The 21,864-nt window shown below is 39.7% G+C and overlaps 1 protein-coding gene across 1 annotated transcript in view; it reads left to right on the top strand.

Moving 5' to 3' along the window:
- The first annotated feature begins 268 nt into the window (after positions 1 to 268).
- The window catches only part of LOC148162013 (cullin-4B-like), a 180,493-nt gene continuing 158,897 nt past the window's right edge, over positions 269 to 21,864 (top strand). Inside the window, exon 1 of the mRNA XM_088020438.1 lies at positions 269 to 290. The gene's annotated coding sequence lies outside the window, so the exon portion shown is untranslated. The remainder of the gene's footprint in view (positions 291 to 21,864) is intronic.

Raw genomic sequence — 21,864 nt, 5'->3', positions numbered from 1 at the left:
AAATGGATGAAGATATAACGAGATATCAGAAATGGAATTCAGGGTAGCAGGTGTGAAGTCAACAGCTAGAATGGAGAAATTGATAATGGCAACATAGAGTCTCCATGGGCAGAAATGAAAGCTGAATTGGCAGAATTTAAAAATGCCGTCGATGAAATCCAATCTAATCTAAATAATCTAACAGTTAGGGTAAGTGAGGGAGAAGAACAAATTAGTGACTGGGGACCAATTGATAGAAAAGAAGGAAACAGAGGAGGCCAGGCAGAAAAAACTCAAAATCGATGAAAACAGAATCAGAGAAATCAATGACACCATGAAGCATCCCAATGTCAGAATTATTGGAATCCCTGAGGGGCTGGAGAGAGAGAGAGAGAGAGAGAGAGAGAACTTGAACAATTCATGGAATCCAATGAGAATGAAAACACATTGGTCCAAAACATATGGGATACTGCAAAGGTGGTCCTAAGGGGGAAATACATAGCCATCCAAGCCTCACTCAAAAAAAAAATAGAAAAATCTTATATTCACCATCTAACTCTACACCCTAAAGAACTGGAGTAAAAGTAACAAAGATGTCTAAGCCACACATTAGAATGGATAATTAAGATTAGAGCAGAGATTGATCGATTAAAAACCAGAAACACAATAGATCAGATCAACGAAACTAGAAGCTGTTTCTTTGAAAGAATTAAGATCGATCAGCCATCCGGCCAGACGTATCCAAAAGAAAAGAGAAAGGACCCAAATTAATAAAATTATGAGTGAAAGGGGAGTGATGACGACCAACACCAAGGAAATAGAAACAATTATTTGAAATTATTACCAACAACTATGTGCCAGTAAGCTGAGCAACCTGGAAGAAATGGATGCCTTCCAGGAAACCTATAAACTCCCAAGACTGAAAGAGGAAGATATTGACAATCTGAATAGGCCAATAACCAGTAACAAGATTGAAGCAGTGATCAAAAACCTCCCAAAATACAAGAGTCCAGGGCCTGATGGATTCCCTGGGGAATTCTACCAAACATTCAAAGAAGAAATAATACCTATTCTACTGAAGCTGTTCCAAAAAATAGAAACAGAAGGAAAACTTACAAACTTGTTTTATGAGGCCAGCATTACCTTAATCCCCAAGCCCGGCAAAGACCCCATCAAAAAGGAGAACTTCAGACCAATATCTCTGATGAATATGGATTCCAAAATCCTCAACAAAATCCTAGCTAATAGGAGCCAACAATATATAAAAGGATCATCCACCACAACCAAGTGGGATTTATCCCGGGATGTAAGGATGGTTCAACATTCCCAAATCAATCAGTGTGATAGAAGACATTAATAAGAGTAGAGAGAAGAATCATATGGTCCTCTCAATTGATGCAGAAAGAGCATTTGACAACATACAACATCCTTTCCTGATTAAAACTCTTCAGAGTATAGGGATAGAGGGACATTCCTCTAGTTCATAAACTCCATCTATGGAAAACCCACGTTGAATATCATCCTCAATGGGGAAAAGCAGAGAGTCTTTCCAAGGATCAGGTACACATCAAGGATGTCCACTCTCACCACAATTGTTCAAAATAGTACTAGTAATCTTAGCAACAGCAATCAGAAAACAAAAAGAAATAAAAGGTATTCAAATTGGGAAAGAAGAAGTCTCTCTCTTCGCAGATGACACAATACTTTATGTGAAAAATCCAGAGACTCCACCCCCAAATTACTAGAACACATACAGCAATTCAGTAATGTGGCAGGATACAAAAATCAATGCACACAAATCAGTTGCTTTCTTATACAGTAACAATGCAACTGTAGAAAGTGAAATGAGAGAAATGATTCCATTTACAATAGCACCAAAAACCACAAGATACCTTGGAATAAACCTAACAGAAGAGGTAAGGGATCTATACTCTAGGAACTGCAGAACACTCATGAAAGAAATTGAAGAAGACACTAAAAGATGGAAAAACATTCCATATTTATGGATCAGAAGAATAATCATTGTTAAAATGTCTATGCTACCCAGAGCAATCTGTACCTTTAAGATATCCCGATCAAAATTCCAATGATATTTTTCAAAGTGCTGGAACAAACAATCCTAAAATTTGTATGGAATCAGAAAAGACGCCGGATTGTCAAGCAAATTTTGAAAAAGAAAACCAAAGCTGGGGGCATCACGTTGCCCGATTTCAAGCTATATTACCAAGCTGTGATCACCAAGACAGCATGGTACTGGCACAAAAACAGACATATAGACCAATGGAACAGAATAGAGAGCCCAGAAATGGACCCTCAACTCTATGGTCAAATAATATTTGACAAAGCAGGAAAAAATATACATTGGAAAAAAGATAGTCTCTTCAATAAATGGTGCTGTGAAAAGTGGACAGCCACATGCAGAAGAATGAAACTTAACCATTCTCTAATACCCTACAAAAAGATAAACTCAAAATAGATGAAAGACCTTAATGTGAGACAAGAATCCATCAAAATCCTAGAGGAGAACATAGGCAGTAACCTCTTTGACATCAGCCACAGCAACTTCTTTCAAGATACATCTCCAAAAGCTAGTGAAACAAAAGCAAAAATGAACTTTTGGGACTTCATCAAGATAAAAAGCTCTGCACAGCAAAGGAAACAGTCAACAAAACAAAGAGGCAACCCTCAGAATGGGAGAAGATATTTGCAAATGACACCACATATAAAGAGCTGGTATCCAAGATCTATAAAGAACTTCTCAAACTCCACACCCATAAAACAAATGGTCAAGTCAAAAAATGGGCAGAAGACATGAACAGACACTTCTCCAAAGAGGATATACAAACGGGTAACAGACACATGAAAAAATGTTCATCATCATTACCCATCAGGGAAATTTAAATCAAAACCACATTGAGATACCACCCACACCAGTTAGAATGGCAAAAATAGACATGGCAAGAAACAACAAATGTTGGAGAAGTTGTGGAGAAAGGGGAACCCTCTTACACTTTGGTGGGGATGCCAGCTGGTACAGCCACTTTGGAAAACAGTGTGGAGGTTCCTCAAAAATTTAAAAATAGAGCTACCTATAACCCAGCACTTGCACTCCTGGGTATTTACTCCAATGACACAGATGTAGTGAAAAGAATGGTCATATGCACTCCAATGTTCAGAGCAGCAATTTTTGCAATAGCCAAACTGTAGAAAGAGCCAAGATGTCCTTCAACAGATGAATGGATAAAGATGATGTCGTCATATATACGTTGGAATATTACTCAGCCATCAGAAAGGATGAATACCCAACTTCTACATCAACAAAGATGGGACTAGAGGAGATTATGCTATGAGAAATAAATCAAGCAGATAAAGTCAATTATCATATGGTTTCATTTATTTGTGGAACATAGGTAATAGCATGGAGGATATTAGGAGCAGGAAGGGAAAAATGAAGGGGGGAAATCGGAGGGAGAGATGAACATTGAAAGACTATGGACTCTGAGACACAAAATGAGGGTTTTAGAGGGTAGAAGTGTGGGGGGATGGGTTAGCCCAGTGATGGGTATTAAGGAGGGCAGGTACTGCATGGAACATGGGTGTTATACGAAAACAATGAATCATGGATCACTACGTCAAAAACTAATGATGTAATGTATGTTGATTAACAAAACAATAAAAAAATTTTAAAGAAAAAAATAAAGTGGACATATGAAAAAAACACAAAAAAACTAATGATGTATTGTATGGTGACTAACGTTACATAATAAAATAAAGTTTAATTAAAAAAAATAAATGTCTTTTAGAATTTCCCTGGGAAGACATCTGGCCATGGACTCTTGTATTTTGGAAGGTTTTGATTATTGCTTCAATTTCCTTGTCGGTTATTGGTCTCTTCAGGTTGTCTATTTCTTCTTGTTTCAGTCTTTTTCAGTGGTAAGTTTCCAGGAATGCATGCAGTTCTCCCAGACTGACTAGTTTGTTGGCATATAACCGCTAATAATAAAATCTAATAATTGTCTCTATTTCCTGACATTAGTCGTGCTTGCTCCCCTTTCATTCATGATTTCATTAATTTGAGTCCTTTCCCTTTCTTTTGGATAATTCTAGCCAGAAGTTTATCAATCTTATTAATTCTTTCAAAGAGCCAGGTTCTAGTTTTGTTGATCTGTTCTACTGTTCTTCTGATTCCTATTTCATTGATTGCTCCTCTAATCATGGTTATTTCTCTTCTCCTGTTTGGTTTAGGTGTTATTTGCTGTTCTTTCTTCAGCTCCTTTAGATGTAAGGTTAACTTTGAATTCGGGATTTTTCTACTTTTTTGAGATAGTCTTGGATGGCTATGCATTTACCGCTTAGCACCACCTTTGCAGTGTCCCGTAGGTTTTGGACCAATGTGTCTTCATTCTCATTGGTTCCCATGAATTGTTTAAGTTCTTCTTTAATTTCCTCGTTGACCCATTCATTCTTTAGCAGGATGCTGTTTAACCTCTGATTGCTCGAGTTCTTCCCAAATTTTTTCTTGTGGTTGATTTCTAGTTTCAAAGCATTATGATGTGAAAAATTACAGGGGATAATCTCAATCTTTTGGTATCAGTTGAGACCTGTTTTGTGACCCAGTATGTGGCCTATTCCAGAGAAAGTTCCATGTGTATTTGAGAATGAGGATTCTGTTGTTTTAGGGTGGAATATTCTGCATATATCTATGAAGTCCATCTGGTCCAAAGTATCATTCAAAGCTCTTGTGTCTTTGTTGATCTTCTGCTTAAGATGATCTGTCCATTGCTGTGAATGGATTGCTGAAGTCTCCTACTATTAATGTATTATTATCCATATGTTTCTTTATTTTGGTTATATTGGTTTATGTAATTGGCTGCTCCCATGTTGGGGGCATAGATATTTACAATTGCTAGATCTTCTTGTTGGACAGACATTTTAACTATAATATAGTGTCTGTCTACAACTCTAACCAAAGCCTTTGGTTTAAAATCTAATTTGTCTGATATGAGAATTGCTACTCCAGCTTTCTTTTGAGGTCCATTAGCATGGTAAATCGTTCTCTTCCCCCTCACTTTCAGTTTGGAGGTGTCTTTAGGTTCAAAATGGGTCTCTTGTATGTGGTGAAAAGAAAGGGTAAATATATCCCAATGTTCATAGCAGCAATGTCCACAATAGCCAAAATGCTGAAGGAGCTGAGATTCCCTTCAGAGATGAATGGATAAAGAAGTGGTACATATATATAACGGAATATTATTCAGCCATCAGAAATAATGAATACCCTCCAGTTCCACTGGAGGGGATTATGTTAAGTGAAGTAAGTGAAGCAGAGAAAGACAATTTTCACATGGTTTCACTCATATTTGGAACATAAGCAATAGCACGGAGGACCATAGGGGAAGGAAGGGAAATCCAAAGGGGGAGGAATCAAAAATGGAGATGAACTATGAGAGACTATGGACTCTGAGAAACAATCTGAGGGTTTCAGAAGGGAGGAGGGTAGGGGGAGGGGGTAACAGTGTGATGGATATTGAGGAGGGTATGTGCTATGGTGAGTACCGGGTGTTTTACTTAACTAATGAGTCACTGAACTCTACATCAAAAACCAATTATGTACTATACAGTGGCTGTGTGAACATAATAAAAAATATATATATTTAGAAAAAAAAATGAGTCTCTTGTAGACAGCATATTCATGGGTCCTGCTTTTTTATCCAATTTGCAACCCTGTTTCTTTTGATGGGAACATTTAGGGCATTTACATTTTGAGTGACTATTGAAAGATATGAATTTAATGCCATTGTATTGCCTGTGAAGTCCCTGTTTCTATAGATTTTCTGTTTCTTTCTGGTCTATGTGTCTCTTGGGGTCTTTCTTCAGTTACAGTATCCCCCTTAGTATTTCTTGCAGGGCTGCCTTGGTGGTGACATATTCTTTCATCTTTCACATCTGCCTGACCTGGAAGCTCTTTATCTCTCCATCCACTTAGAGTGACAGTGTTGCTGGATAAAGTATTCTTGGTTGCATGTTCTTTTCCTTAGTACCCTGAGTATGTCTTACAAGCTCTTTCTGGCTTGTCAAGTCTCTGTGGAGAGGTCTGACATTGTTCTGATGTTCCTTCTTCCATATGTAAAGAACCTCCTCTCCCTAGATATTTTCAGGACAGATTCTTTAAGATTTACAAGCATCACTATTATATGTCGGGGTGTTGGTCTATTTTTATTTATTTTGGGACTGGTCCTCCTGGTTTCTTGGAAACAAATGCTTGTTTCCTTCCCCAGATTAGGGAAGTTCTCAGCTATGATTTGCTCAAATATATCTTCTAGTCCTCTCTGTCTCCACCCTCTCAGGGATCCCAGTGATTCTGACATTGGAACATTTCATGGCATCATTAATTTTTCTGTCTATTTTCATGGAGCACTAGTTTTTTGTTTTCCTGAACTTATCTCTGTTTTCCTGAGCTTCCTTCCTTTCCATCAGCCTATCTTCTTGATAACTGACTCTGTCTCTTCCTCATTTGCCATAGTTGTTAGCGTATCAAGTTTAGACTGCATCTCATTCATACTATTTTTAAGTTTGGTCTGACTAGATCTCATTTCTGCCCTTAGAGATTCTAAATTATCACTAATGCTCTTTTCAATCCTAGGTATTGACTTTATGATTGCTATCTTGATTTCTATCTTGACATCTTGCTTATATCCATATTCATTTGTTCTGTGGCAGAGGACATTATCTCAGGTTCTTTTCTTTGTTGAAAATTCTTCTTCGTAATCATCCCATGGGGGATGTTTGAGCAAATGAACACAGTCTAAAATATCAACCATGACCCAAGCAAAATGCACCAGAAAGAATCCAAAGTGGTTGGAAGCTACCACAGATATGCAACCAAACCCAAAATGATTCAAAATTATTTTTTAAAAGGGGAGGGTGTGGGGGAGGTGGAGAGAGATTATAATCTCTCAGGTTGGAAAAAGCAGCATGTCTTGCCTGTTACTGATTGATTTTTGGTCTGTGTTTTAGAAGGCACTATTTCCCAAAATTGCAAAGAAATCAGAATTTATATATATAATCAAGATAAAATTAAATAGAATAAAAAATAGGCATAAATATATAAAATGTAGATGTGAAAAAAGTATTAGTTAAAAACAACTTAAAAGCATAAGTTGGGAAATAAGAATCTATTTGAAATGGAAACAGGGTAAAAAAAAAAGAATAAGAAAAGAAATTTAAAAAGAAATATAAAATGTTAGCCTGAAATATAAACGAGTCATGAGGGAACACTGGGTGTTCCCTATATTATTTTCACCTGGTGCTGGAGTTTTACAGTCCTGTAGGAAATAGGCTTTATCATTCACCTGTTCTTTCAGTCTGTCTTCTGGGGGAGGGGACTGCTACTTGGCTTCTCAGGAATCTTTGCCTGGGTTTAGTTGCCCCACCCCTTCTTGGGGAATGGACTTAATGTGAGCTAGTCGTCTGTGTGGGTTTTGTTCCCTGGTGTCTTTCTGCTTCTCTTTAGAGGATCAGAGCAAATATGGCCCTGCGGGGAATCTTTGGCTCTGAGTTGCAAGGTCGAGATCCCCTTTCTTTAATAAACCCTTTAGGTCAAACTATCTCCACTTCTGTGTGTACCAAACTCCACAGGCCTTCACTATTCCTGCCTGCTGCAGCTTTTTCAAGGGTGTTCCAGGGACCACAAGTGTCTCTTGCGCTTTGTGACTTTGCAAGGGCTAACAACTGTGGGCTTGTGTGAGCACCCTTTTCTGTAGCTTCCAGATCACACTTGGTGTTGCCCCAGTGTCCTTTTGAGGGTTACACCACCCTGAGAGCTGTTGCCTTGTAATAGGCACAGCCTCTTTGTGGGCCAAACTGCTGAATCCCATGGTTCCCAGTCACTGCCCCTCTTCAGGGGGAGATATGGGGACCGGCAAGTGTCTCTGCACTTTGTGACTTTGCAATTGCTAGTGGCCATGGGCTTGCACATGCACCCTCTTCCTCAGCTTCCAGTTCACAGCTGGATGCCACCCCCGTGTCTTGGGCCCATAACCCTGAGAGCTGTTACCCTGTCTCCTCTGGGATGTTAAACAACCCACACCTTCTAGTTCTTTTCAGGGTTCTCAGGCAGAGAACGTTCTCCCTACTGGCCCAGCTCATGATTTATGGTGACCATAGGGGAGAGTGCCTTTTGGGCCCACTGACCATAACCAGTCTCCCCACTCCACTGCTCAGGCACTCCATTGGTTCAGCCTCCCCTGTTCTTTCTGTGTCCTGTGATCCTGAGACCACAAAGATCCACCTAGATTTCTGCCCTATTCACCCCTTGTGCCCTTTTCAGAAAGGGCTGTCTTTTACTGGGGCAGATTTTCAAGGGTCCTGATTTTTTGCTCCCGTGTTATACTGCTTTCTGGTGGCTGGATTATGGAGATTCCCTCTCCCCTCGATTTATCATCCAATAATTCCCCCCCAAAGATTATCTTGCAAAAGGTAGTCATTTTTCTGCTAGTGATCCAGATAAATCTTACCACTCAAGTTGAATTTGTGTGTGTTCAGAATGGTTTGAAAGATATCCAGCTAAATTTGAGGGACCAGATAAAATGAAGTCCCTTACTCTGCGGCCATCATGCCACCCCCAATCTTCTGTCAAAATTCTTAAGCTTATATGCCTTTTCTTGATCCTGCCTTTCAGCAGGCCTTAGGCTGACAATCTTCCTTTTGCTTTCCCAAAGGTATTGTACTAAATTCAAGTTAGTGGTCTCTCTGAGGTCTGTAGAATCAGACCAGCTTTCTGCATATATTCACTTGCTGTCTGCAAATTATGTTACTTTTGTCAGGAGCACACAAAAGAAGCTGGTCACAGAATGGTGTGTCTGTGGGGGTTGGGGGTTAGGCATGTATAGCCTTCGTGGTTTCCGTGGACCAATCCACCAATCTTGGCTGAGTCATCACCCAAGAACATGTCTTCTTGATTGAGTTTATGTCATGTTTTCAATGCCTTCAGAGTTCTGTCACTCTATCAACACTTTTCCACTCTTGTTATGAAGCTAATGAATCAATACTCTTGACTGGATGAGAGAGAAATGAGCCCCATACAGTTGTGGAGGCTGAGTGTTCATTCACATGCTCTCATTTTTCTGTGGGAGAAATCACAGGGTGATAAGATCCTTCTTGTCCCTAGGCTGAATTGTCTTGGAGAAGAAGGGATACGAATGGTCAATCTGTTCCTTTTACCCTCTCCAATGCATCCAAACTTGTATTTTGTTTGTTTTTGTTTTTGTTTGTTTTAATTATGTGGTAAAACTTCTTTTCTGGACTTCTACAAATATTCTCTTGTCTGTGGGTGATTGTCTAAGATTGTGTTTTGACCTGAATTGTACTGAAGCTGTTCATAGGGACAGGGTCTGTTGGCAGATCTGAGATATATGTACGTATTACCTGACACTGAGGTGGGTAAAACTCCTTTTGGGTCTCTTGACATTTGGTGCTGGATCCCACATTTCCTACAGAAACACTTGTGTGCATGAGTGGATGCCAATTAGTTCTTGATAAGAAGGACAACAAAACAAGGATATTGATGTCATCATTTTTAAGTGTAAAATTCCATAGCATTAAGTGAAACTACAATATTTTACAAGTTACCACTGTGCATTTCCAGAGTTATTTCATCATCCCAAACAAAAACTCCATACCAATTAAAAATAATTCTTCAAATTGGAAAAAAAAGTAAAACTATTTTGAAGGTTCCCTTGATACAGATACCCAATGGCCATTTACAAGGAAAAATTTATAAAGACTACAAAGACAGCCGACTCTGGATTCTTTAACAACCTGTAAGTAGCTGATAATCCAAATAAGGTCTTTTCCCACCTTGGCTAAGTAAAACTGAGAACCTGTATTAGTATGGTTAATCAGATTCTTTTGTGGCCCAATAATTCAAGACTAGAGAATAAAAGAAGATTAATGAATGAGCGAAGCTTGGATCAAAATAACCCGTTACTAGACTGGCAAATAATTCTGTTTCATTTTATCTGACAGAGTATGGAGGGAAGATATTTTCATGATGTCAGCAAATCAAGGAGGTTATGTAATTGTGGCATTATACACTGGATACAAGAACTATAGTCATATTCTCAAAGGATAAGCACAGAGAACTCCTCTCAAAATCAATAAAAATAGGTCAAAACCCCGACATCTAATAATTAAACTTATCAGTCTCAGAGACAAAGAAAATCCTGAAAGCAGCTCAGGAGGAGATATGTAACCTACAATGGTAGAAACATTAGATTGGAAACAGACCTATCCACAGAGACCTGGAAGGCTAGAAAGGACTGGCAAGATATCTTCAGAGCACTAAACGAGAAAAATATGCAGCCAAGAATACAATATCCATCCAGGCTGTCAATGAAAATGGAAGAAGAGATAAAAAGCTTCCAGGACAAACAAAAACTAAAGGAATTTGCAAACACGAAACCAGCCCTACAGGAAATCTTGGAAGGGGGCCTCTAAGCAAAGAGAGAGCCTAAAAGCAGCATAGATCAGAAAGGAACACAGACAATATCCAGTAACAGTCACCTTACATGCAATATAATGGCACTAAATTCATACCTTTCAATAGTTACCCTGAATGTAAATGGGCTAATGCCCAAATTAAAAGACACAGTCTATCAGATTGGATTAAAAAACAAGACCCATCAATATGCTGTCTGCAAGAGACTCATTTTAGACCCAAAGACACCCCCAGATTGAAAGAGAGGGAGTACAAAACCATTTACCATGCTAATGGACACCAAAAGAAAGCTGGGGTGGCAATCCTTCTGTCAGACAAATTAGATTTTAAACTACAGATGTTAATAAGAGATGAGGAAGGACACTATATCCTACTTAAAGGGTCTATCCAACAAGAAGATCTAACAATTCTAAAAAATCTATGTCCCTAACCTGGGAGCAGCCAGGCAATTAATAAGGCAATTAATAACAAAAGCAAAGAAACATATTGACAACAATACAATAGTGGGGGACTTAATACCCCCCTGACTGAAATGGATAGATCATCTAAGCAAAAGATCAACAAGGAAATAAAGACTTTAAATGACACACTGGACCAAATGGACTTTACAGACATATTCAGAATATTTCATCCCAAAGCAACAGAATATACATTCTTCTCTAGTGCCCATGGATCATTCTCCAGAATTGATCACATCCTAGGTCACAAATCAGGTCTCAATCGGTACCAAAAGACTGGGATTATTCCCTGCATATTTTCAGACCACAATGCTTTGAAACTAAACTCAATTACAAGACGAAAGTCAGAAAGAACTCAAATACATGGAGGGTAAAGAGCATCCTACTAAGGAATGAATGGGTCAACCAGGAAATTAAAGAAGAATTAAAAAAAAATTCATGGAAACCAACGAAAATGAAAGCAAAACTCTTCAAAATATTTGGGATGCAGCAAAGGCAGTCCTAAGATGAAAGTATATAGCAATACAAGGCTTTCTCAAGAAACAAGAAAGGTCTGAAATACACAACCTAACCCTACACCTAAAGGAGCTAGAGAAAAACAGCAAATAAAGCCTAAAGCCACTGGGAGAAGAGAAATAATAAAAATCAGAGCAGAAATCAATGAAATAGAAACCCAAAGAACAGTAGAACAGATCAACGAAAGTAGGAGCTGGTCCTTTGAAAGAATTAACAAGATTGATAAATCCCTGGCCAGATTTATGAAAAAAAAAAAAAAAGACAGAAAAATGACCGAAATCAACAAAATCATAAATGAAAGAGGAGAAATCACAACCAACACCAAAGAAATACAAACAATTATAAGAGCATATTATGAGCAACTATAGGTCAGCAAATTAGATCACCTGGAAGAAATGGATGCTTTCCTAGAGATGTATCAACTATGAAAACTGAACCAGGAAGAAATAGAAAACCTGAACAGACCTATAACCACTAAAGAAATTGAAGCAGTCATCAAAAATCTCCCAACAAACGAAAGCCCAGGGCCAGATGTCTTCCTAGGGGAATTCTATCAAACATTTAAAGAAGAATTAACACCTATTCTCCCAAAACTCTTCCAAAAAATAGAAATGGAAGGGAAATTTCCAAACTCGTTTAATGAGGCCACCATTACCTTGACCGCCAAACCAGACAAAGACCCCATCCAAGAGGAGAATTACAGACCAATATCCTTGCATGGATGCAAAAATTCTTACCAAAATACTAGCCAGTAGGATCCAACAGTACATTAAAAGGATTATTTGCCACGACCAAATGGGATTTATCCCTTGGCTGCAAATTTGGTTCAACAGCCACAAATCAACCAACGTGATACAATACATTAACAAAAGAAAGAACAAGAATCCTATGATCCTCTCAATAGATGCAGAAAAAGCATTTGACAAAGTACAGCATCCTTTCTTGATCAAAACTTTTCTGAGTATAGTGATAGAGCATACATACCACAATATCATAAAAGCCATCAATGAAAAACTTACAGCGAATATCATTCTTAATGGGGAAAAACTGAGAGCTTTCCCCCTGATGTCAGGAATGCGTCAGGGCTGTCCTCTATCACCACTGCTATTCAACATAGTATTAGAAGTCCTAGCCACAGCAATCAGACAACAAAAAGAAATCAAAAGCATCCAAATCAGCAAGGAAGAAGTCAAACGCCCACTGTGTGCAGATGATATGATATTTTATGTGGAAAACCCAAAAGACTCTACTCCAAAACTGCTAGAACTCATACAGGAATTCAGTAAAGTAGCAGGATATAAAATCAATGCACAGAAATCAGTGGCATTCCTATACATCAACAAGACAGAAGAGAGAGAAATTAAGGAGTCAATCTCATTTACAATTGCACCCCAAAACCATAGGTACCTAGGAATAAATCTAACCAAAGAGGCAAAGGATCTGTACTCAGAAAACTATAAAATACTCATGAAAGAAATTGAGGAAGACACAAAGAAATGGAAGAACTTTCCATGCTCATGGACTGGAAGAACAAATATTGTGAAGATGTCAATGCTACCTAGAACAGTCCACACATTCAATGCAATCCCCATCAAAATACCATCCACTTTTTTCAAAGAAATAGAACAAATAATCCTAAAATTTGTATGGAACCAGAAGAGACCCTGAATAGCCAGAGGAATCTTGAAAAAGAAAAGCAGGGAGGCGGAGCAAGATGGCGGAGGAGTAGGAGACCTAGATTTCGTCTGGTCTCAGGAATTCAGCTGAATAGGGATCAAACCATTCTGAACACCTACAAACTCAACAGGAGATCGAACAGGAGAGTAGCAACAACTCTCTGAACAGAGAAGCGACCACTTACTGGAAGGTAGGGCGTGCGGAGAAGTGAATCCGAGGCGATATTCGGGAGGATAGACGGCGGGGGAGGGGCCTCCGCCGGCCGCTTCTGGCAAGTGCTAGAGCCGCGGAGCACAAAATCGGACCTTTTAGAAGTTGGCTTGGCAGAGGGACGTCGCTGCAGTGGCTAAGTGGGGGTGGAATCCTCCCGGGACAGTGTAGTCTCAGGACCCTTGGGGTCACAGAGAGACCGGGGGTGCCTGAGTGCGCCAGAGCTCCCAGGTATCAGAGCAGGGAAGCCGGCTGCAGAGACGGAGCAGAATCGCGGGCTCTCAGCTCGGGGTTGCCATAAACTGTGATCTGCGGCCCAGTCGGGGCATGGCTCCCACAGCAGGGACCCAACAAGCAGCAGATCCGGGGAGACTCCCCTTCCTTCCTGGGGAGGAGGGGTGCGGGAACGCACTGCAGGGATCTGCTGGGTTTGGAGACTCTGTGCGGGGTCGGGTGCCAGAGATAGCAACGCTCGATCACAGGCCGGGTGAGCACGGAGTGCGGCTGGAGACCGGGGACACGGAAATGACTGCTTTTCTCTGGGGGCACACTGAGGAGCGGGGCCCCGAGTTCTCAGCTCCTCCGAGTGGAGATTGGGAGGCCACCATTTCTGCCCTGGTCCTCCAAAGCTGTACTGAGAGCTTGCAGGGAAAAAAAGCTCCTGAGAGCAAACTGGAGCAGCTTCCTTAGCCCGGACCGACAAGGGCGGGGCAATTCCGCCTCCGGCAAAGACATTTGGAAACCACAGCAACAGGCCCCTCCCCCAGAAGATCAACACAAACAGCCAGCAAGCCAAGACCAAGTTGATCGATCAAGGAGAATAGGAGAACTCCAGCGCTAGGGGAATACTGCACATAGATTCATGGCTTTTTTTTTTTTTTTTTTTTTACCATGATTCATTATTTCATCAAAGTTAATTTTTGTTGACTGGTTTTTTTTATTTTTCTTTTTCCCTTTTTCAACCAACATCTTATAAATCCCTTTTAAAAAAAAAAAAACATTTTTTATTTTTCATTTTTAGAGTCATATTTTATCCCTTCATAGTAGTTACCCTTATTTTTGGCATATATATGTAAGTTGTTCTCTCTTTAAAATTTTGAGGTACAGTTTCTTCTAACAGATCAAAATATACCCTAAATCACTCGTGTATGGCTTTGTTCTAGTCTCCTGCCTGATCATATTCTCTCCCTTTTTCCTTTTTTTTTTTTCTTAAATCTTCTTTCTTTTTTCAAACAACTTATCTTACCAAGTCCTTTTATAAAATCTTTTATGATTTTCATCTTTACAGTCATCTTCCATCCCTTCATTGTATCAACCCTTATTTTGTACATATATGTCTTTCTTCCTTTAAAATTTTAGGAGGCACTTTTTTCTAACAGACCAAAATACGCCCAAAATCTAGTGTGTGGCACTGATCTATGCACTAGCCTGATCATATTTGATCATATTCTGCCTTTTTTGTATTGTTTTGTTTTTGTTTTTATCTTTTTTTTTTCTTTTTCTCTTTCTTTTTTCTTTCTTTCCCTTTCTTTTCCCCTGGTTTCAGGTCTTTTCTGATTTGTATACAGTATATTTGCTGGGGACGTTGTAAACCTGTTAGCATTTTGTTCTCTCATTCATCTATTCTCCTCTGGACAAAATGACAAGACGAAAGAAATCACCTCAGCAAAAAGAACAAGAGGTAGTACCGTCAGCCAGGGACCTACTCAATACGGACATTAGTACGATGACGGACCTAGAGTTCAGAATCATGACTTTAAAGATACTAGCTGGGCTTGAAAAAAGCATGGAAGTTATTAGAGAAACCCTTTCTGGAGAAATAAAAGAACTAAAATCTAACCAAATCGAAATCAAAAAGGCTATTGATGAGGTGCAATCAAAAATGGGGGCACTAAATGCTAGGATAAATGAGGCAGAAGAGAGAATCAGCGATATAGAAGACCAAATGATGGAAAATAAAGAGGCTGAGAAAAAGAGAGAGAAACAACTACAGGATCACGAGGGCAGAATTCGAGAGATAAGTGATACGATAAGACGAAACAACATTAGAATAATTGGGATCCCAGAAGAAGAAGAGAGAGAGAGAGGGGCAGAAGGTATATTGGAGCAAATTATAGCAGAGAACTTCCCTAATGTGAGGAAGAAAACAGGCATTAAAATCCAGGAGGCACAGAGAACCCCTCTCAAAATCAATAATAATAGGTCAACACCCCGACATCTAATAGTAAAACTTACGAGTCTCAGAGACAAAGAGAAAATCCTGAAAGCAGCTCGGGAGAAGAGATATGTAACCTGCAATGGTAGAAACATTAGATTGGCAAGAGACCTATCCACAGAGACCTGGCAGGCCAGAAAGGACTGGCAAGATATCTTCAGAGCACTAAACGAGAAAAATATGCAGCCAAGAATACTATATCCAGCTAGGCTATCATTGAAAATAGAAGGAGAGATAAAAAGCTCCCAGAACAAACAAAAACTAAAGGAATTTGCAAACACGAAACCAGCCCTCCAAGAAATATTGAGAGGGGTCCTCTAAGCAAAGAGAGAACCTAAAAGCAGCAAAGAGCAGAAACGAACACACACAACAGACAGTTAACAGTCACCTTACAGGTAATACAATGGCACTAAATTCATACCTTTCAATAGTTACCCTGAATGTAAATGGGCTAAATGCCCCAATCAAAAGACACAGGCTATCAGATTGGATTAAAAAACAAGACCCATCAATATGCTGTCTGCAAGAGACTCATTTTAGACCCAAAGACACCCCCAGATTGAAAGTGAGGGGGTGGAAAACCATTTACCATGCTAATGGACACCAAAAGAATGCTGGGGTGGCAATCCTTATATGAGACAAACTAGATTTTAAACCAAAGACTGTAATAAGAGATGAGGAAGGACACTATATCCTACTTAAAGGGTCTATCCAACAAGAAGATCTAACAATTGTAAATATCTATGCCCCGAACATGGGAGCAGCCAATTATAAAAGGCAATTAATAACAAAAGCAAAGAAACACATTGACAACAATACAATAATAGTGGGGGACTTTAACACCCCCCTGACTGAAATGGACAGATCATCTAAGCAAAAGATCAACAAGGAAATAAAGACTTTAAATGACACACTGGACCAAATGGACTTCACAGACATATTCAGAACATTCCATCCCAAAGCAAAGGAATACACATTCTTCTCTAGTGCCCATGCAACATTCTCCAGAATTGATCACATCCTAGGTCACAAATCAGGTCTCAATCGGTACCAAAGGATTGGGATCATTCCCTGCATATTTTCAGACCACAATGCTTTGAAACTAGAACTCAACCACAAGAGGAAAGTCGGAAAGAACTCAAATACATGGAGGCTAAAGAGCATCCTACTAAAGAATGAATGGATCAACCAAGAAATTAAAGAAGAATTAAAAAAATTCATGGAAACCAATGAAAATGAAAACACAACTGTTCAAAATTTTGGGATACAGCAAAGGCAGTCCTGAGAGGAAAGTATATAGCAATACAAGCTTTTCTCAAGAAACAAGAAAGGTCTCAAATACACAACCTAACCCTACACCTAAAGGAGCTAGAGAAAGAACAGCAAATAAAGCCTAAACCCAGCAGGAGAAGAGAAATCATAAAGATCAGAGCAGAAATCAATGAACTAGAAACCAAAAGAACAGTAGAACAGTTCAACGAAACTAGGAGCTGGTTCTTTGAAAGAATTAAGAAGATTGATAAACCCCTGGCCAGACTGATCAAAAAGAAAAGAGAAATGACCCAAATCAACAAAATCATGAATGAAAGAGGAGAGATCACAACCAACACCAAAGAAATACAAACAATTAGAAGAACATATTATGAGCAACTCTATGCCAGCAAATTAGATAACCTGGAAGAAATGGGTGCATTCCTAGAGATGTATCAACTACCAAAATTGAACCAGGAAGAAATAGAAAACCTGAACAGACCTATAACCACTAAGGAAATTGAAACAGTCATCAAAAATATCCCAAGAAACAAAAGCCCAGGGCCAGATGGCTTCCAGGGGAATTCTATCAGACATTTAAAGAAGAATTAATACCTATTCTCCTGAAACTGTTCCAAAAAATAGAAATGGAAGGGAAACTTCCAAACTCATTTTATGAGGCCAGCATTACCTTGATCCCAAAACCAGACAAAGACCCCATCAAAAAAGAGAATTACAGACCAATATCCTTGATGAACATGGATGCAAAAATTCTCACCAAAATACTAGCCAATAGGATCCAACAGTACATTAAAAGGATTATTCACCACGACCAAGTGGGATTTATCCCTGGGCTGCAAGGCTGGTTCAACATCCGCAAATCAATCAACGTGATACAGTACATTAACAAAAGAAAGAACAAGAATCATATGATCCTCTCAATAGATGCAGAAAAAACATTTGACAAAGTACAGCATCCGTTCTTGATCAAAACTCTTCAGAGTATAGGGATAGAGGGTACATACCTCAATATCATAAAAGCCATCTATGAAAAACCTACAGCGAATATCATTCTCAATGGGGAAAGGCTGAGAGCTTTCCCCCTAAGGTCAGGAACGCGGCAGGGATGTCCACTCTCACCACTGCTATTCAACATAGTATTAGAAGTCCTAGCCACAGCAATTAGACAACAAAAAGAAATCAAAGGCATCCAAATCGGCAAAGAGGAAGTCAAACTCTCACTCTTTGCAGATAATATGATACTGTATGTGGAAAACCCAAAAGACTCCACCCCAAAACTGCTAGAACTCATACAGGAATTCAGTAAAGTGGCAGGATATAAAATCAATGCACAGAAATCAGTGGCATTCCTATACACCAACAACAAGCCAGAAGAGAGACAAATCAAGGAGTCGATCCCATTTACAATTGCACACAAAACCATTAGATACCTAGGAATCAATCTAACCAAAGAGGCAAAGGATCTGTACTCAGAAAACTATAAAATACTCATGAAAGAAATTGAAGAAGACACAAAGAAATGGAAAAATGTTCCATGCTCATGGATTGGGAGAATCAACATTGTGAAGCTGTCAATGCTACCTAGAGCAATCTACACATTCAATGCAATCCCCATCAAAATACCATCCACTTTTTTCAAAGAAATGGAACAAATAATCCTAAAATTTGTATGGAACCAGAAGAGACCCAGAATAGCCAGAGGAATACTGAAAAAGAAAAGCAAAGCTGGCGGGATCACAATTCCGGACTTCCAGCTCTATTACAAATCTGTCATCATCGAGACAGTATGGTACTGGCACAAAAACAGACAGATCGATCAATGGAACAGAATCGAGAGCCCAGAAATGGACCCTCAACTCTATGGTCAACTTATCTTTGACAAAGCAGGAAAGAATGTCCAATGGAAAAGAGACAGTCTCTTCAACAAATGGTGTTGGGAAAACTGGACAGCCACAATCAGAAGAATGAAACTGGACCATTTCCTTACACCACACACAAAAATAGACTCCAAATGGTTGAAAGACCTAAACGTGAGACAGGAGTCCATCCAAATCCTAAAGGAGAACACAGGTAGCAAACTTTTCTACCTCAGCCGCAGCAACTTCTTCCTAGAAACATCGCCAAAAACACGGGAAGCCAGGGCAAAAATGAACTATTGGGATTTCATCAAGATAAAAAGCTTTTGCATAGCAAAAGAAACAGTCCACAAAACCAAAAGACAACCGACAGAATGGGAGAAAATATTTGCAAATGACATATCAGATAAAGGGGTAGTATCCAAAATCTATAAAGAACTTATCAAACTCAACACCCAAAGAACAAATAATCCAATCAAGAAATGGGCAGAAGACATGAACAGACATTTCTCCAAAGAAGACATCCAAATGGCCAACAGGCACATGAAAAAGTGCTCAACATCGCTCGGCATCAGGGAAATCCAAATCAAAACCTCAATGAGATACCACCTCACACCCGTCAGAATGGCTAAAATTAACAAGCCAGGGAACGACAGATGTTGGCGGGGATGTGGAGAAAGGGGAACCCTCCTACACTGTTGGTGGGAATGCAAGCTGGTGCAACCCCTCTGGAAAACAGTATGGAGGTTCCTCAAACAGTTGAAATTAGAGCTACCATTCGATCCAGCAATTGCACTACTGGGTATTTACCACAAAGATACAAATGTAGGGACCCGAAGGGGTACGTGTACCCCGATGTTTATAGCAGCAATGTCCACCATAGCCAAACTGTGGAAAGAGCCAAGATGCCCATCGACAGATGAATGGATAAAGAAGAAGTGGTATATATACACAATGGAATATTATGCAGCCATCAAAAGGAATGAGATCTTGCCATTTGCAACGACGTGGATGGAACTGGAGGCTGTTATGCTGAGTGAAATAAGTCAATCAGAGAAAGACATGTATCACATGACCTCACTGATATGAGGAATTCTTAATCTCAGGAAAGAAACTGAGTGTTGCTGGAGTGGTTGGGGGTGGGAGGGATGGGGTGGCTGGGTGATAGACATTGGGGAGGGTATGTGCTACGGTGAGCGCTGTGAATTATGCAAGACTGTTGAATCACAGTTCTGTACTTCTGAAACAAATAACGCAACATATTTTAAGAAAAAAGAAAAAGAAGAAGATAACAGGGGAGGAAGAAAAGGGGAGTATGTCAGAGGGGGAGACGAACCATGAGAGATGATGGACTCTGAAAAACAAACTGAGGGTTCTAGAGGGGAGGGGGTAGGGGGATGGGTTACCCTGGTGATGGGTATTGAGGAGGTCACGTTCTGCATGGAGCACTGGGTGTTATGAACAAACAATGAATCATGGAACACTGCACCAAAAACTAATGATGTAATATATGGTGATTAACATAACAATAAAAAAAAAAAGAAAAGCAAAGCTGGCAGCATCACAATTCTGGACTCCCAGCTCTATTACAAAGCTGTCATCATCAAGACAGTATGGTACTGGCAAAAAAACGGACACATAGATCAAAAGAACAGAATAGAGAGCCCATAAATAGACCCTCAACTCTATCGTCAACTCATCTTTGACGAAGCAGGAAAGAATGTCCAATGGCAAAAAGACAGTCTCTTCAACAAGTGGTGTTTGGAAAATTGGACAGCCAGATGCAGAAGAATGAAACTGGATCATTTCCTTACACCACACACAAAAATAGACTCAATATGGTTGAAAGACCTCAATGTGAGTCAGAGTCCATCAAAATCCTGAAGGTGAACACAGGCAGCAACCTCTTTGACCTCAGCTGCAGCAACATCTTCCTAGAAACATCGCCAAAGGCAAGGGAAGCAAGGGCAAAAATGAACTATTGGGACTTCATCAAGATAAAAAGCTATTGCACAGGAAAAGAAACAGTCAATAAAACCAAAAGAAAACTGACAGAATGGGAGAAAATATCTGCAAATGACATATCAGATTAAGGGCTAGTATCCAAAATCTATAAAGAACTTCTTAAACTCAACACCCAAAGATCAAATGATCCAATCAAGAAATGGGCAGAAGACATGAACAGACATTTTTCCAAAGAAGACATCCAGATGACCAACAGACACATGAAAAAGTGCTCAACATCGCTTGGCATCAGGGAATCCAAATCAAAACCTCAATGAGGTACCACCTCACAGCAGTCAGAATGACTAAAAATAACAAATTAGGAATCGACAGATGTTGGTGGGGATGTGGAGAAAGGGGAAGCCTCCTACACTGTTGGTGGGAATGAAGCTGGTGCAACCACTTGGAAAACAGTATGGAGGTTCCTCAAAAAGTTGAAAATAGAGCTACCATACAATCCATCAATTGTACTACTGGGTATTTACCCCAAAGCTACAAATGTAGGGATCCGAAGGGGTACGTGCACCCCGATGTTGATAGCAGCAACGTTCACAATAGCCAAACTGTGGAAAGAGCCAAGATGTCCATCGACAGATGGATGGATAAAGAAGAAGTGGTAGATATATACAATGGAATATTATGCAGCCATCAAAAGGAATGAGATCTTGCCCTTTGCAACGACGTGGATGGAACTGGAGGGTGTTATGCTGAGTGAAATAAGTCAATCAGAGAAAGACATGTATCATATGACCTCACTGAAATGAGGAATTTTTAATCTCAGGAAACAAACTGTGGGTTGCTGGAGTGGGAATTGGGTTGGAGGGATTGGGTGGGTGGGCAATAGACATTGGGGAGGGTATGTGCTATGGTGAGTGCTGTGAATTGTGCAAGACTGTTGAACCACAGATCTGTACTTCTGAAACAAATAATGCACTATATGTTTTAAGAAAAAAAAGAAGATAGCAAGAGGGGAAGAATGAAGGGGAGAGATTGGAGGGGGAGATGAACCATGAGAGATGATGGACTCTGAAAAACAAACTGAGGGTTCTAGAGGGGAGGGGAGTGGGGGGATGAGTTAGCCTGGTGATGGGTATTAAAGAGTGTCCGTTCTGTGTGGAGCATTGGGTATTATACACAAAAAATGAATCATGGAACACTACATCAAAAACTAATGATGTAATG

The sequence above is a fragment of the Eumetopias jubatus genome, unplaced genomic scaffold (assembly GCF_037043125.1).
Source record: "Eumetopias jubatus isolate StellerSeaLion01/CBP00866 unplaced genomic scaffold, mEumJub1_p1.0 scaffold_27, whole genome shotgun sequence".
NCBI classification, from domain to species: Eukaryota; Metazoa; Chordata; class Mammalia; order Carnivora; family Otariidae; genus Eumetopias; species Eumetopias jubatus.
The sequence above is the reverse complement of the archived record's forward strand: the minus strand, read 5'-3'. Positions and strand labels throughout refer to the sequence as shown.